Source organism: Cebus imitator, unplaced genomic scaffold (assembly GCF_001604975.1).
Source record: "Cebus imitator isolate Cc_AM_T3 unplaced genomic scaffold, Cebus_imitator-1.0 Scaffold355, whole genome shotgun sequence".
Taxonomy (NCBI): domain Eukaryota; kingdom Metazoa; phylum Chordata; class Mammalia; order Primates; family Cebidae; genus Cebus; species Cebus imitator.
The window spans coordinates 1,608,096-1,624,135 of NW_016107670.1; positions in this window are offsets into that span (position 1 = coordinate 1,608,096).

The window sequence follows — 16,040 nt, forward strand, 5'->3', positions numbered from 1 at the left end:
CTGGTAAAGGAGGGCACACTCCATCCAAACATACCATCCAATTTGTGAAGGGTCAAAGGAGTGTCCTAAACCTCTGTTGGTGGTCTAGCATTTACAATCTTACACTCATGGTGTTTTATTCCTGAACCCTAAACCTGAAAGAGAAAACTTAAACTGCAAATGTCATCACTCATTTACTTAAAAATTATCTCCTGTATATGCAGATGCTTCATATTCTCTTGCAATCTTTCCAAACCCTTTATACTAGCTGTATTCTTTAGCACATTAAAGAAATAAAATCATTTCTTGACTCCCATAGGCAGACAAGATGGAAATAGCAAGATACTGCTGGGAATAATAGGCAGAAGAATGTCACTTTTGATAAGAAACCGATAGAGCGATACCTATTTTTTTTATACATGTCTTCAATGGTTCATTTATAATCAAACTAAAGATGTTGGGATGAAAATGACAAGTGATTATTTCTCAACATACAAGAAAGTCTATCTCAGTGTATCCATGGGCCAGGAAGAGACTACATTTTAATAAACACGGTTTTTGGGGCACTAGCCTAGGCTGAGAATGGAAAAGGCTCTGCTAGTTCCATCTAGCCTTTAGTTTCCTGGGTATGTATAACTCTATATTATTTAGTTGAGAAATTAAAGGATTTTTCCCCTTCAGTGTATTCTTAACTAAAATCATATTATATTGACATTTTATTATTCTCATGTTTTCTTTCATTATAAGAAAATTGTGGGAGAAGATTTGCAAACCTCTTTTTATATTGGCTTTTATTATGTGGAACTGGGAATCTCTAAAACTCCTTTTACTTTGTACTTACTAAGTGGCTATGGAAAACATCTTTTGTGAATATAGGACAAAATCTCAGAGGAAAAATACTGAATAAAATATTTCAACTCTTGCTGGCATTACAGTATTTTCTCACAAAGGCACTGCATTTCAAGTAGTCTCTCTCTCTCTTTTTTTTTTTTTTTGGTAATACAGAGGAAAGTATAATTTATTTTAAAGTTGGCATCACTACAAAAAAGTCAGTCATTCTCAACTTCTGGTATTTGATTGGTTGTGAGGGGTTTTCTTTGTTTTATTTCTGAATGTGGAGAGGAAAAATCCAAAAAGGAAAGCCAGCCTTTTTGGATTTTGGAACTGATATACTCTAGCACCACCTACTGGGAAATGGTTTATTGTGCCCCTTAATTACAAGAAACCCAAACTCAAAATCTTCTGATGCTTTCTCTCAAAACTTTCATCCGTTTTCCTGCTTTTCCTTCTTCTCCTATTCTTTTATTTTCTGTTGACTTTCTATTCATTTTTGTTTCCCTTTCTTTGGTATAAATACTCTAGCTTTCTCAAAGTAAGTCTGATACACAACTATCTAAAACAACTGCTTTTATGGCACATGGAAAGATTGCAGATAAGAAAATAACAAGTCTATTTTAGGTCATCTGTCTTCACTGTAAATGCTGATTCATGGATATTGAATTAATAATCTGAGATGTTAAACATTAATATTTAATATTAATATTTAATATTCTCAAGATCAGAATCCACTGAATCGTAACTTTTCCACTAACTAGCTGTGAGGCTATATAATCTCCCTAAGTCTTTATTTGCTCACTTTGATAAAAAAGCAATGCTAATAATACATGTTGCATAGAAATGCTTTTAGAATTAAATGATGTGTGATGCATGCAAACTTCGTCAGAGCACGTTTCAGGCAGTAAATATGCAATAAATGTTTTCCATTATAATTACTCTTCTGAGAAAAAAGACCATGTTTTCATTCATCTCTGTAGCTTCAGAGTGCATAATAGAGGTTTTGTATGTTTCCTTCTATGTCTTAACATATACCAGAAAATGAATTGTGTGGAACACAGTAGAAAAAAAACCCCGTTATTTCCATGACTATAAGCTAGCTACTCTGCTAAGCACTTTGCAGGTGTCATTTCACTCACTGGAGAGAGGATACAGAATCTTGATTTTTTTTTTTTTTAATATTCTCAGTGTATTAGTTTGTTTTCACACTGCTTTAAAGATGCTACCTGAGACTGGGTAATTTTTAAAGAAAAGGGGTTTAATTGACCCACAGTTCTACATGGTTGGGGAGATCTCAGAAAACTTACAATCATGGCAGAAGGCAAAGAGAAGCAAGTACCTTCTTCACAAGGCAGTAGGAGAGCTTGGGGGAAAGTGTCACTTTTAAAGCATCAGGTCTTGTGAACTCCCCCACTATCACAAGAATAGTTTGGGGAAACTGTCCCCATGATATAAGCACCTCCAGCCAGGCTCCTCCGTCAACATGTGGGAATTACAACTCAAAATGAGATTTGAGTGAAGACACAAAGCAAAACCATATAACTCTGTTTTATAACAAATTTTCTAGGTAAAATTTGAGCGCTCCTCCCAAGGGCTTAGTTTTCTTCAAAAAGGAGTGAGTTATACTGTCTCTAAAATTTCTGTTAGCTCTATTATCTTTACTATAATTTTGCCTCCCTCCCTCCCTCCCTCCCTCCCTCCCTCCTTTCTTCCTTCCTTCCTTCCTTCCTTCCTTCCTTCCTTCCTTCCTTCCTTCCTTCTTCTTTCAGAATTTAAGTAATGCATTGTATTTATGGCTTACTCTGTGTTTTAGGGTCTTTCTATCAAATAAACTATCTTAATGGTTGTCAAATTGTTTTGTCAAATTACTAACTGCCTTCTTCCAAAGTGTATAGCATTTAAAAATGCCATGAGTAATATAAAATTTTAAATGTTGGTCTCTACTCTCAAATACAAGAGGAATGAACATGTCTACTTAATTTCTTTTCATTACTGATATATTTAGACTTATTTAAATCATTTTATTTTGTATTTGTCCTGCTTTGCTGATGTTTGTTCATTCTTCTCCTTCCCCTTTCTTTTAAATTAATGACTATTATAAAACTATTGGGTTTGGAAATAATATACTGGATTTTTTGTTCCCTGAACTTAAAATTAAATGAACATATGGAACTTAAAATGTATAAACTAACTAATACCTCTACTATCCTATAAAACAATACAAAAACCCCAAGCATGTTAACTCCAAACAGATGCGCCTTATGTCAATATTATCCATATTTTATTTCTGTTATAATTCTTCAACTTTATTATTATTATAACATATTCAATGCTTGAGGAAATTTATCCATAGATTTATTAATTACTTTGACTAACTAACATTACCTCTTGAATCTCAGTGTCTCCTTTGGTTTCAGATTTCTTTTTCCTATGGTTTATCCTTGAAAGGTATGTTAGTGAGATTTTTCTGGGTACTTGTTCAGTTTTCATTTTCCTGAGGTAACTTTAGTGTGTCTTTGTTCATGATAATTCTTTCATGTTCTTTTGGGCAATCTTCTTTTCTTTCAGAGAGATATTATCTTTGAAATTCTGTAGTTTGATTCTGATCTCTTTTTTATATAAGATACAATCTTTGAAATGCAATGTATCATATGTAATATAGTTGTATACACAGATGAATTTATATATTTATAATGTATATGTAGCTATATATCTTTCAACACATATATTTTAATATTGTTTTGGATTTGACTGACGTTTGGAACTAAAGATTTATATTTTTCATAAATTCTAGCAAGTTTTGAGCCATTATATCTTCGAATAACGTCCTTCATCTATTCTTTTTTCTTGGACATTTCTTGGACACTCCAATTTTATCCTACTATTTTATTCTATTCTCCATTTTTATTAACTTCACTTTTATAGATTGTATTCCTCTATCTCTCTGTAATCTGAATAGCTTCTTCAGCTCTACCTCCAAGTACTCTCACTCTACTTAGTGGTGTCTAACCTGCTGTTTAATCCATTTAATTTTTACTATTAGAGACAGTATTTTTCTATTTCTAGAAGTTCTATTTGGTTTTTCTTTACATCTTCCTTCACTCAACCTAAAGAAATGGGCAGCGCTCTTGTTAGCTAGTGACACCCCCTAAGAAGCGGGAATACTGTGCCAGGAAAATTAGCTCCTGTCATACTCTGCAAGAGGACACGGCCTTTCTCTCTCCCACTATCTTCATTAGAATATAAGATAATGATATTTTTCTCCATTTTCCAAATTTTATGAAATGTATTTATTTTTTTAAAAATACAAATTTAAAGTAATGTATGTGTTTTTAATAAAATTGTAATTTAGAGATGTAAGAAATATGTTTATTCATTAAGAAAGAAATTAAAAGAGATGAATACATTTATTTTCAAACTCTAAAAACATATTAAAAGTCAACATTTGACAATTCTTAGAATGTTATTAATAGAGTTCTAAGTTTATGTTTTAAAAATAATATAGCTAAAATGTATGCACTGGTATGCAGTCTCAATCAGGTACTTTCCTAAGATCTTTTCATATATTATTCTAAAACAACCCTGTAATGTAGGTTTCTTTACCCTTATTTTAGAGTGAAAATACTGCGTCACAAAAGGATCAAACTCATTTGAAGTTACATAATTAGGAAGTGATGGAACTGGTTTTCAGATGCACATTTTAGATTCAGTTTACATGTGTTTTAATTCCTGTAGCATTATAATTTTTAGGTTTTTGACAATTAGGAAAATTAAAATAAAATTTCAATCAATCATAGACATTCCTTTAACAGTCCTTTAACATCACGTCCATTCAGTTTGGATCATTCTGCTTTGTTTTGGGTGGTTTATTGTTTTTGTTTCATAGTTTGTTTTCTTTTGTTTGTTGATAGTCTCTGCTTGCCCATTGACTATTTTTCATGTAATAGGCAAAAGGAATAAAAATAACTGTAAAAATTTTTCCTGTTTTTCTTTGTCTCAACTTGTGCCAAATTTACAAGGGGCAGAAAGAGTCTTTGTGATGATGTTTTGGAGCTTAGGAGGGATAGGATATGCATGGGGTCATAAGGCGCAGATCTGCGAGATTGGGAAGCCAACATTCTTATTAGTCTGCCATAGTGGAATCTTTTGTTCTTAAATAATTTTGCTTACATTTTCAAAAGGTCAGACATATTCATGGGCCTCCATTGTTGATTTAATTTTTTTTAACTACAGAGATTAGATCTTGGTAACGTAATTTTAAAACATTTTATATTTTATTTTTTAGTCAATATTATACTCTAAATATGAAAGTCTAAAATAAACACAAATGCTTTCTTTGTGAATTCTTCTGTTGAATAATTTATACAATTCTTAAAATTAATGTAGATAATATAGAATTTTTAAGAAATCCATTAATTTGTATTTCTTACTTTATATTTTCTCTGTGAGGTACAACTTTCTTTGATGGGATATTTTCCAATAGAAAAATAAAAAGAAATAGGCATCTTTCCCCTTTTGTGCATGTAGCACAGAAGATTTAAAAACCACATTTATTTCCATTTTGAAGAGTATAGAACACTTAAGTTAAAAAGAAAGAGTCTCTAAAACAATCCCTGGGCATTTGTTATGAAGTTAGGTCTTTGTATTAAAAATTGTTTTGAACTTAAGTTAAAAAGAAAGAGTCTCTAAAACAATTCCTGGGCATTTGTTATGAAGTTAGGTCTTTGTATTAAAAATTGTTTTGAATTTCTAACATTTTGTGGTAAAATAATTAGATCCTCTTTTCTAATTCCTCACCTACCATTCCTCATCTACCCATCATTTCCCAATAGATGTCAGTTTTCAGTTTTTACCATCAGGTTGTTTTTAATGATATAATATGTTACAAGAGTTATGTCACAAAGAGCTTATTAATTGGATTGAAAAGGCTCGACTATTTTTTTTTGAAGTTATATTTTGGTGCCAGATAATTTTGGAGTTTCTTATCTCTTTTTCTTTTTCACACATAACATCTGAAGCTAATTCCCAGAGTAGGAGCAGAATTGGATATGGAGAGGCCAAACAGAGTGCTTGGTATGATCCAAAAACCTACCATTGAGGCCTACCATGGCATTTATGATTTGCTGGATAGGTTAGAGAAGCCATAGGATATGAGTACTCAGCAATAGAAAGAAATGAGCTTCTGAAATGCAAAACTGTGGATTAATCTAAAAAATACTATGCTGGGCAAGAAAAAAATTTTAAAAAGGCCATATATAAAATAACACCAATTGAATAATTTTATTTGTATGAAATTCTAGAATAGACTAACATACAACAGAATGTAAATCAATGATTGCCTGGAGCAGAGGATGCGGGTAAAATGTATTTTGTAGTAATGAAATGCATTTTATCTTGACTGTAGTAGTAGTTGTGCAAGTGTATACATCTATCAAAATTCACTGAGCTACACACTAAAAATGAACTTATTTTAGTGAATAAAACATATACCTCAAAAAAGCTGATTAACAAAAACAGTAGCTGGTTACACAGTGAAATATACAATAAATACTTGCGAATGAGCAAAACTTGACTTAAAGTCAATTTTATGTAAATAATTTGATAATGTATTTTAACAAAGGTATTTTTCATAGTACCCCATATGGATCCATATATAAATAGAAAGCCATAGAATATACATTACTAATTTGAAAATGTGAAATGAATGTCCTAAATTATTTATCTTACTCATCTTTGATAGTGGACTATCTGCAAGAGTTAATTTGGGGTGTTTTCCATTTTTAATGCAACCCAGTGTTATTTTTTTCTATGTCTTGATGATTCTAATAAACTTTGGTCATCACAGGCTTTCTGAAAAGATTTATCACAAAATGATTAACAACACAGTTTAGAGAGTCATGAAGACATGAAGAATCATAGTGGTTACATTTTGGTACTGGAGTTAATGCATTCTGAGTAGCATGGAAAATAAGTGGAGTGGCTTGAAGAATTTTTGATCCCATTATTCCTTAGTAAATAAGACTTTCATGTCTTCAGATATATAAAGATAAAGTGATTCTTTAAGTAGTCATGAATTTAAGTTGACAGATTCTTAAAAGTAAAATCGCAACATTAAGAAAGTTAATATTTATGTAGAATTGTAAATTCTAAATAAATATATTAGGATATCTTACAGGAAATTTGACAATGCATATCAAAAGGCAAGGGAATATAATTCAGACCTCAAACTATTATTATTCTCTTTGTTTTGCTTTCAGGTGTTGCATTAGATTGTCTTTTTATGCAAGTCTACGACAAAGTAGGATCAGTTAAAAGTTGTTCTACATTAAAAGCAGTAATTGTATTAACTAGTAAATGATTAAAAAATAAATCCAAGATTGTATTTCTATCAATTTATAGCTTTTCAAAGATCTTTCAAGATCCTCTGGCACAGCCTTAAAGAATGCTTCGTGGAAAAATGTGTTTGCCGTGTATAATTATCTATTGTGCTCAAACCTCTCAGCATCATATTTTTTTGTGAGTAGTGGTGGATTATTTGCTGTGCAGGTGGAATATCACAGTATATAATATGAACTTGATAAAAAATTAAGACTAGATCATTTTATTGACAGAAATGTTAAACTCTATACTTGCCAAGATTTAACTGTTCTATTCTACCATTAGAGGTTTTTGGACAAGGGTTAAATGTTCGAAAGGCTGGGAAGTAATCAGAAGGATTTGAGAATGAGGGGCCATTGGATTAAATGCCATTTGAAGTTCATTATGGCTGGAGATTCTGTGATTCTAGAGATTCTGATTTCAGAATGCATTTTTATTCTTTTCCAACCCATACTTTATATTTGCATAGCTCTTAAACATTGGCTTATAAATTTTTAAATAAATCCAAACAGGTGAGCTGTTTGTTTCATGCCCCACCCTGGTTTACGCACCTCTTGGTGCCATAGCGACACAAAGCTTTGTGTATTCACCCCATGTAGCTTCAGGGAACTTGTTTTTTCTGATTCAGTTATGCATTGTTATAATACATTTTCATTTCCATGACTTTTTTTGTTGCAAAATATTTACATTTTGTAAATAGTGGAAGTTTTTTCTAAAATTTTATTTTTCTTTCTTGTAAGCTGTAAAAAATTTATATTTTGTGCTTTAACTTCCTGCATTTTCTCTTATTGCACAGTGAATAATTTTTGCAAATACATATAGGCATATTATTTTAATAAATAATTCAATAATTTTATTTTAAGATATGCCTATTATTGACATTTTCTAAATTAGTGCCATTTTGTCTATGGCTGTCCTCTAGGCCCCAATCATTTAAATTATTCAGGCTCCAGAACTCACCACTCCTCTACTTAGGTAATTAGAGTTATAAATACTAACTCTGAGAATAAACTTGACCATTAGCTTGGCATTAACATGACCAACTTTAAAAGTATTGACAGAAAAACAGAGAAGAGAAAATAGAGGGCTTAAATGCATAAAAATTGAAATAGAATCATGACATTTAACTGTTTATTAAGTATTTATTGTTCATGGTAACAATAGGATACTCTATAAATACTTTATATGTAAAGTTGAAAATAGCCATTATAATTACAGCATCTGTTTTCAACAGGCTTTCAATATTTAAGATACCAATCCAACAACTCTCTCTTGCCTTTAGTATCTGAAAGATAATAGCTCCTTTAATTAAAGGCCAATGAGGAACATAAAATGCAACCCACACAAACATCAAACCTATGATTATCTCAGTATTTTAATCAACTGCACTATTAGCATAAACTAGTCCTGATGATGGTGAACAACCCAGAAAAAAGTCTGTATTACAATTATTTTGTTCTGACCTTGCTATGGGTCGTTCCTTCCAATAAATACATTATTGTATTAACAATGTTTTCCTCCTATAAAAGATAAGGAAAATATTTATTCTTATTTTTCTTGCTATAAATGGAATTTGAATTTGTGAAGGTAAATGTGGGTATGTCAGTTGAATGTTTTCTTACAATATCTGTCTATTCTGGAGAGATAGGATAAAGTAAGAGGTAGTGGAAATACATGAGATGGAAAGTTCAGGAACCCTAGTTCACAGCCGAGACACCCTAGTTCACCACTCACCGGCTCCATGACTGTGGTGGTGTCCCATAAGCTCATTGCTTCTCCCCAAACAGAGTATGAGCATCTTGCAAACTGAGCCCCAAAGGGCTTGGTTTTCTAATGAATTTTCAAGCATTTGACCCCTTGAGACCTCCAATTACTCCATCTGGGCACCAATAAAGACTGTTTTTTATCATTATTTTTGTTTCAATATTTTTATATTTTGGGTTTTAGGGATAAGGTTTTCTTAAAAGAAAGAAGCCTCTAATTTATAAAAAGGTTTGAAAACTACTGGTCTGAGTTAGCAGCAGCACTCTTTCTAGTTCACCTGTTCTCCGTTCTGGTTTATTCTGATTTGGTGAGCCATTTGCCCCAGCACACTGGACCAGGACATTTTTAAAAAATGGATAAAACGCCTTCCCTCTCATGTTCTTAATCAACAAGGCTTCATTTGGAAAAATGTCACCCATATTCACTGTGCTAACTAAAATTTGCAGCAGTGGATTGCTTCCTGAGGACGATTCAATCTCTTAGGTTTATTCTCACTTTGTAAGATCTCTTTCATAGCTCTTTCTTATTTGGATAAGGCCTATTTCATTTCTTCCAGTGTGACAAAGGACCCTGCTATGTATTGTTCTAAGACTGGGCTAATAGCCTGGAGAAAAAGAATACAAGTGTATTTTTAATTTCTAGATAATAATGTTTTCGTCTTTTAATCTATGAAGTAGAGCAAACAGTATTATCCTATCATATGCTAAAAAGCACCAATAAAATGGACTTATAAAAAGCTAAGTAGGTAAAAGTATCAAATACTTAAATTCTGACACGTGTTTTAAAAATATGTATTTTTTAAACTGCTTCAGAAATGTTGGGGTAAATAGTTTGAAATTTTAAATTGAAGATCTTGTTTCTTTTGGGCTTTAATTTTTTCAAGTAACTGAGCGCTTGAGGGGAGGAGAGAACCTCGAAGAGTTACTTTATAAACACAATACATGCTTTTAAAGGGTAATTGGGAGTATGTTTCAGTTTCTACCTGTACTCTAAGCAAAAAGCAAAATGAAGTACATATGAAAGGAACATTTTATTAACTAAAATGTCCCTAGGAAATAGTCAACATTAACTTAATGAATAAATGTGGGATGAATAGATGGGTAAGCATCTGCCTTAGTCTGTTTCGTGCTGAATACCTGAGAGTCTATACCTTAGTCTGCTTTGTGCTCAGAAGACCTGAGAGTGGGTAAGTTACAATGAACAGAAATTTATTTTCTCATAGTTCTGGAGACTGGGAAGTTCAAGATCGAGGGGCTGGCATCTGGAGAGAGACTTCTTGTTTCATCATTCCATGGCAGAAGACAGTGGGGCAAAAGAGAGAGCTGACCTCCTGACAACAGTTTCATTAAGGCATTAAATCTATCCATTAGGCTGGAGCCCTCTTGGCCTAGTGACTTCTTACAAGCCACACCTCTTAGTATTGTTACAATGGCAATCAAATCTCAACATGAATTTTGAAGGGGAAAAACAGTCAAACCATCTCTATTCATCAGCATTCTGTGCCTGGCCCCCTAAAAATCATGTCCTTTTCACATACAAGATAGATCCATTTCATCCCTAAAAGTCTTAACTCGTTCCAGCACCAATTCATAACTTCAAAGTCCAGAGTCTAATGTAAAGTAGAAATGGGTGAGACTCAAGGCAAAATTTATCCTGAAGCAAATCCCCTTTAGCTGTGAGCCTGTAAATCAAATAAGCTGTATACTTCCAAAATACAGTGGTGGGATAGACATTCTCATAGGCAAGAAGGAAGAAGTAACAAACAGACCCAACGTAAGTCTAAAACCAAACAGGGCAAACAACATGAAACGTGTTGTTGCATAGTGTTAAGGCTTCAGAACAACTTTTCTTGACTCTCTGTCTCACCTCCGGGCTACACTGTGGTAGGGGCTGAGCCTTTGAGGTCCTGGGGGCCCTGACTCTCATGGCTTTGCTGACTGCAGCCCACATAGCTGTCTTTGCATATTGAAGTAGAATGCCTGTGGCTTTCCCACATTGGCTTTGCACTCTGGTAGCTCCATAGTTCTGGGATTTGGAGCTGGCTCCACTCCCATGGCTTCAGTAGGCATTGCCTCAGTGGAGACTCTTTGGGATGACTCCACTCCTACTGCAGTTTTCTGTCTGGGCCTCCAGTCTATTTAGCAGATACTTCAAAATCTAGATGGCGGTAGCCATGCCTCTACAACTCTTGTACTCTGCACCTAAAAATTAGCACCAGGTGGATGCTGCCAAGACATACAGGAAATACCTTCTGGAGTAGCAGGTGAAGCCATACCTGGGTCTACTTGAACCATAGCTGGAGTGGCCAACGCAGCAAGGCCTGAGGCCCCATCGGCTCCCCATGATTGTCCCCTGAAGCCATTCTGCCCTCAAGGCTCTAGAACTCTTAGCTTGTGATAGGAAGGACAGCCTCAAAGATATCTGAAATGCCTTCACAATCTTTCTCCCATTATCTTGGTATGCAGCACCATGCCTTCTTTTACTTCTACTAATCTCATCAAAGAGTTGCTTGACATAACGTTTGTATTTTCTCCCAAACATATATTTATTCTCTACATAGCCAGGCTGGAGATACTCCAATTTTTTAATATCTGATTTTTTTTTTTTTTTTTTTTAGTGAGACAGGTTCTCACTCCAGTGCAGTGGCAGGAATATGGCTCAACGCAGCCTGGACCACTTGGGCTCAAGCAATCCTCCCATCTCAGCCTCCTGAGTAGCTGGGACCATAGGTGTACACCATCACACCTGGATAATTTTTGTTGTGTTGTGTTGTGTTGTGTTTTGTTTTGGGGGGAGGATTGAGACAGGGTCTTGCCAGGTTGCCCAGGCTGGTCTTGAACTCATGGGCTAAAGTAAATCTTCTGCCTCAGCCTCCCAATGTGCTGGTAGTACAGCCATGAGCCACTACACCCAGCCTGTTTTCCTTTTAATTATGAATTATACCTTTCAATCATTTCTCTCTTGTTGAATTTTGATATATGCTATTGGGAGAAATCGTGCAGCTCTATCAATGCTTTGCTACTGATAGATTTCTTCAGTCAGATATCCTAGTACATGGCTCATAAATTCTGCCACTTGAACAGGAACAAAATTCAGCCAAGTACTTTGCCACTTTATATAAGGATATTCTTTCTTGATTTTCCCACCTTTCCAATTTAAAAATGTTTTTAAAGATTTTCCATGAATTTGAATTGTGTTCCCTTCTGTGTGATGTATTGTTGTTCTTTGTTCTTCTTGCTTTCATGATTTTCTCTTTATCTCTGGCTTTCAACCATCTGATGAGGATGAGCGTAGGTGTGACATTCTTTATATTTATTTTGATAGGTGTTGCCAACCTTCTTGAACCTGTGAAATACTGACTTTCACAAACTTGAGAAGTTTATCCATTATTTCTTCACATATTTTTTCTACCACTTCTCTCGGCTTTTTTCTTCTGAGACTCTGATTATAAATATTAGAAATTTTCATATACTCTTACAAGATTTCTGAGGCTCTGTTCTTTCTCTTTTTAAAAAGTAATTTATATTAATCCATATTAAATGTTACTAACTCTTTTTTATATGATTTCCATTGTGCTATTAAGCCCATTAAAAAAATTTAGATAGTGCCGGGCGCGGTGGCTCAAGCCTGTAATCCCAGCACTTTGGGAGGCCGAGGCGTGTGGATCACGAGGTCAAGAGATCGAGACCATCCTGGCCAACATGGTGAAACCCCGTCTCTACTAAAAATACAAAAAATTAGCTGGGCAAGGTGGCACGTGCCTGTAATCCCAGCTACTCAGGAGGCTGAGACAGGAGAATTGCCTGAACCCAGGAGGCAGAGGCTGCGGTGAGCCGAGATCACACCATTGCACTCCAGCCTGGGTAACAAGAGTGAAACTCTGTCTCAAAAAAAAAAAAAAAATTAGGTATTGGTATACAATTTCTACTTGGTTATTTTTCATATATTCTGTCTTTTGGGTATGATTTTTCTCTTTTCTTTTATTATAAGTACTCAAAAGAAAGAAATTCTTCAGCATAGTTATACCAGCTATTTAAAAATCCTTATCTGATAACTTCAACATCCAGCTCATCTCAGAATTGGCCTTTGTTGACTGTTTTTCCCCTTGAGACTGACTTTTTTGGTTATTTACATCATATTTTGCTCATTGTGATTATTTTGTCTTTGATACCTAGAGTTGTCATATATCTTTGGAGAATTTTGATTTTTTTGTGTGTGATTTAGTAGACAATTAATTTGATTAAGGTTAAATTGCAACAAGTTATAGCTCAAAACTCTATTCACCTCTCTGGGCCTTAACTAAGTTATGCAGAGTTTGCCTCAAACATTTATAGTTCAGGGATTTCTTGATGAGAGTTTCAGCAAAGAATGTGGACTTTCCTTTCTCTTGCTCTCGCTTTCCTGGAATTCCTTTTTTACTTTTTACTTGCCATGATTGCCCTGAGCCCCATTCTCTGGTTCCTTAAGCTAGACAGACAGTGGGCTTTCTATCATATATTTAGCTGCCCAGTGCTGTACTGCAACAGAGGTCTCCCTCAAATTTAATCTGAAAAAAAATGAAAAACCCATACTGAGTGCTTCCTTCAAGTTTTAATGCCCCTCCAAACTCTGCTTGTTTTCTTTTACTCTCCAAAGCCCTCAAATAGGCATTTATGTGTTTTGTTCAGCATTCACACTTGTTATTCATGGGAGGGTATGTCAGATATGAGCTTACTCTACTACTCTAAAAAACTTCTGAAGGTCTTTAATTTCATGTTTCTGATGGTCATAATTGTGAAGCCATGTTTGATTATGTGTATATTTGTGTGTCTCTGTGTGTGTGTGTGTGTATGCTCACGTGAATGAAAGAAATTTATCGAACAAAAGTTATTCAACATGTTTCTAAAAACTGACTGAGGTAGACACTTCTTTGTTAATCAAGGTGAGTGGGGTGTGATTCATAGAGAAAAATATGGACCGACTACTAGAAATACCAAGAGTAATTACATGGGGTAGGAATAATGAAACTGCAGCATTGGTGGGTATATAGAAAAATTCATTTTCTGACTAAGTCTCCAGCAGCCAAATCTACAATATACATATTTCCAAGTAGTGATGTAATTGTATGCCATCATTTCTTTAAAACAAAATTATCTTAAGCCTTTTTCCAGTTAAATTTGAGAGAGTAAAATTCAGCTACATTGTTCTTTGTTTTAACATAATAGATAACTGTAGCTAAGTGTTTTTCAAAGATTATTAATATGGCTGCTTTTAAATCACCTGTTTTCAGCCTTGAATCATATTGGAATCTCCTTTGTGTGATTCGTTTCTTTTTTCTGATTTTATCATAAATAATGATTCTCCTCAGGTCCTGATCTCTCTTCTCTTTGCTTACCTACCACCTTATCTTTTCACAGGTTTAAATTAATACTTATTCTCAAATCTGTACCTGTGGAGTTCCAAATTCAGAAAGCCAATTGCTTTTCTATTGTGATATTCCACCAGCAGCTCACATTCTCTATGACCAAACTTTTCATCTGCTCCTTTCCCCATACCTCAATTACCTCCAGCGTTTCCTCCGAATTTCAAAGCATGAAACTACACTTTGCTTTGGTGACCAGGCTAAGCAACTATGTCATCTTGCTCCTTCTTCTCCTTACCGGTGACAGTGAGTATACATAGAAATAAGGAAGGAACAAGTACTATTCGTTAATATATCTCAAATGTGCCTGTTATGGATCAAATTGTGCCCTATCTTCCAAATGTATGTATTGAAACCCCAACCCTCAGTGTGACTTTATTTGGACATAGGGTCTTTAAAGAGGAACTTAAGGTTAAGTGAGGTCATAAGGGTGGTCCCTATTCCATAGGACCAGTATCCTTATAATAAGAGAAAGAGGCACCAGAAACACACCTGTACAGAATAAAGGACATATAAGGGCACAGTGAAAAAGTGGTCACCTGTAAGTCAAGGAAAGAGGGCTCGGGAGAAAAACGGCTTGGTGACATCTTGGTCTTGGACTTCCAGCCTTCAGAACAGTGTGTTATTGAAGACACACAGTCTGTGGTATTTTGTTATGGTAGCCCTAGCAGACTAAGTGCCATATCTAGTGCCTAAAAGATAGAGGACCTCACTGTATTGTTGCAATGGTTAAGAAACAGTACTTGACAGAACAAGTGAAACAGAAGGAAACAAAGTATAACCATGTGTCTCATGAATTTCTTCCATGGGCATTCAACTTAATGAAGAATTATTTGGACACATTATCATTTTTTAATTAGGAATTAGGCTAGATTAGATGGTAGAAATAGAACAGTAAAAAATTATCCATTAAAAAACTCATGTCTAGTAGGATCAACAATTAATTAGATGGTAGAAATAGAACAGTAAAAAAAAATTCTCCATTAAAAATTTCATGTCTAGTAGGATCAACAATTAATTACAAGAGAGTAGGGAAATGCAAAAACAGAAACATGTATAAGGAATGGAGCAGTATATGAAGGGACGTGAGTAGCTCAGTTGAGGTTTTCCAGGGAAGGCTTCTCATAGGAGGTGATATTTGGTTTGGATTTGTAAAATGACTAAGAATTCTCCATGCATAGACACTGTAGGAATAGCAGTCTAATATATAAGATTATGAAAAGATGTTTGTACAGCCTCGAACTGTGTGTGTGTGTGTGTGTGTGTGTGTGTGTGTGTATGTTTTGGTGTGTATTTGGTGTTTTTGTGTGTTTGTGTATATGTGTATGTATATATTTTATACATATATATTTTATTTTACAGAAAACACAGGAAGAGAAATGCCTTGATTTTTCTTTTTATGGTGACATTTGAATGAAATATGCTGTGAAGCAAGTAAACCTGCTTAGTACCACTCACATAATTTCATAGTAACTACTGACATGAAAGATAGATCATACCATTTGTTCTCTGATTTCTCCCATTTTTGTATGAAGAACATTTTTAATAAACTTTTTATTGCAAAATACATTTTTGAGTAAAATGCTGGGAGTGTTCTCTCTCCTATTTGGAAGCAAATTGTAGAGACGGGCCCATTTCATTCCAATTATACGTTTTACTATGAAGATTACGTTTTACCTCCAAA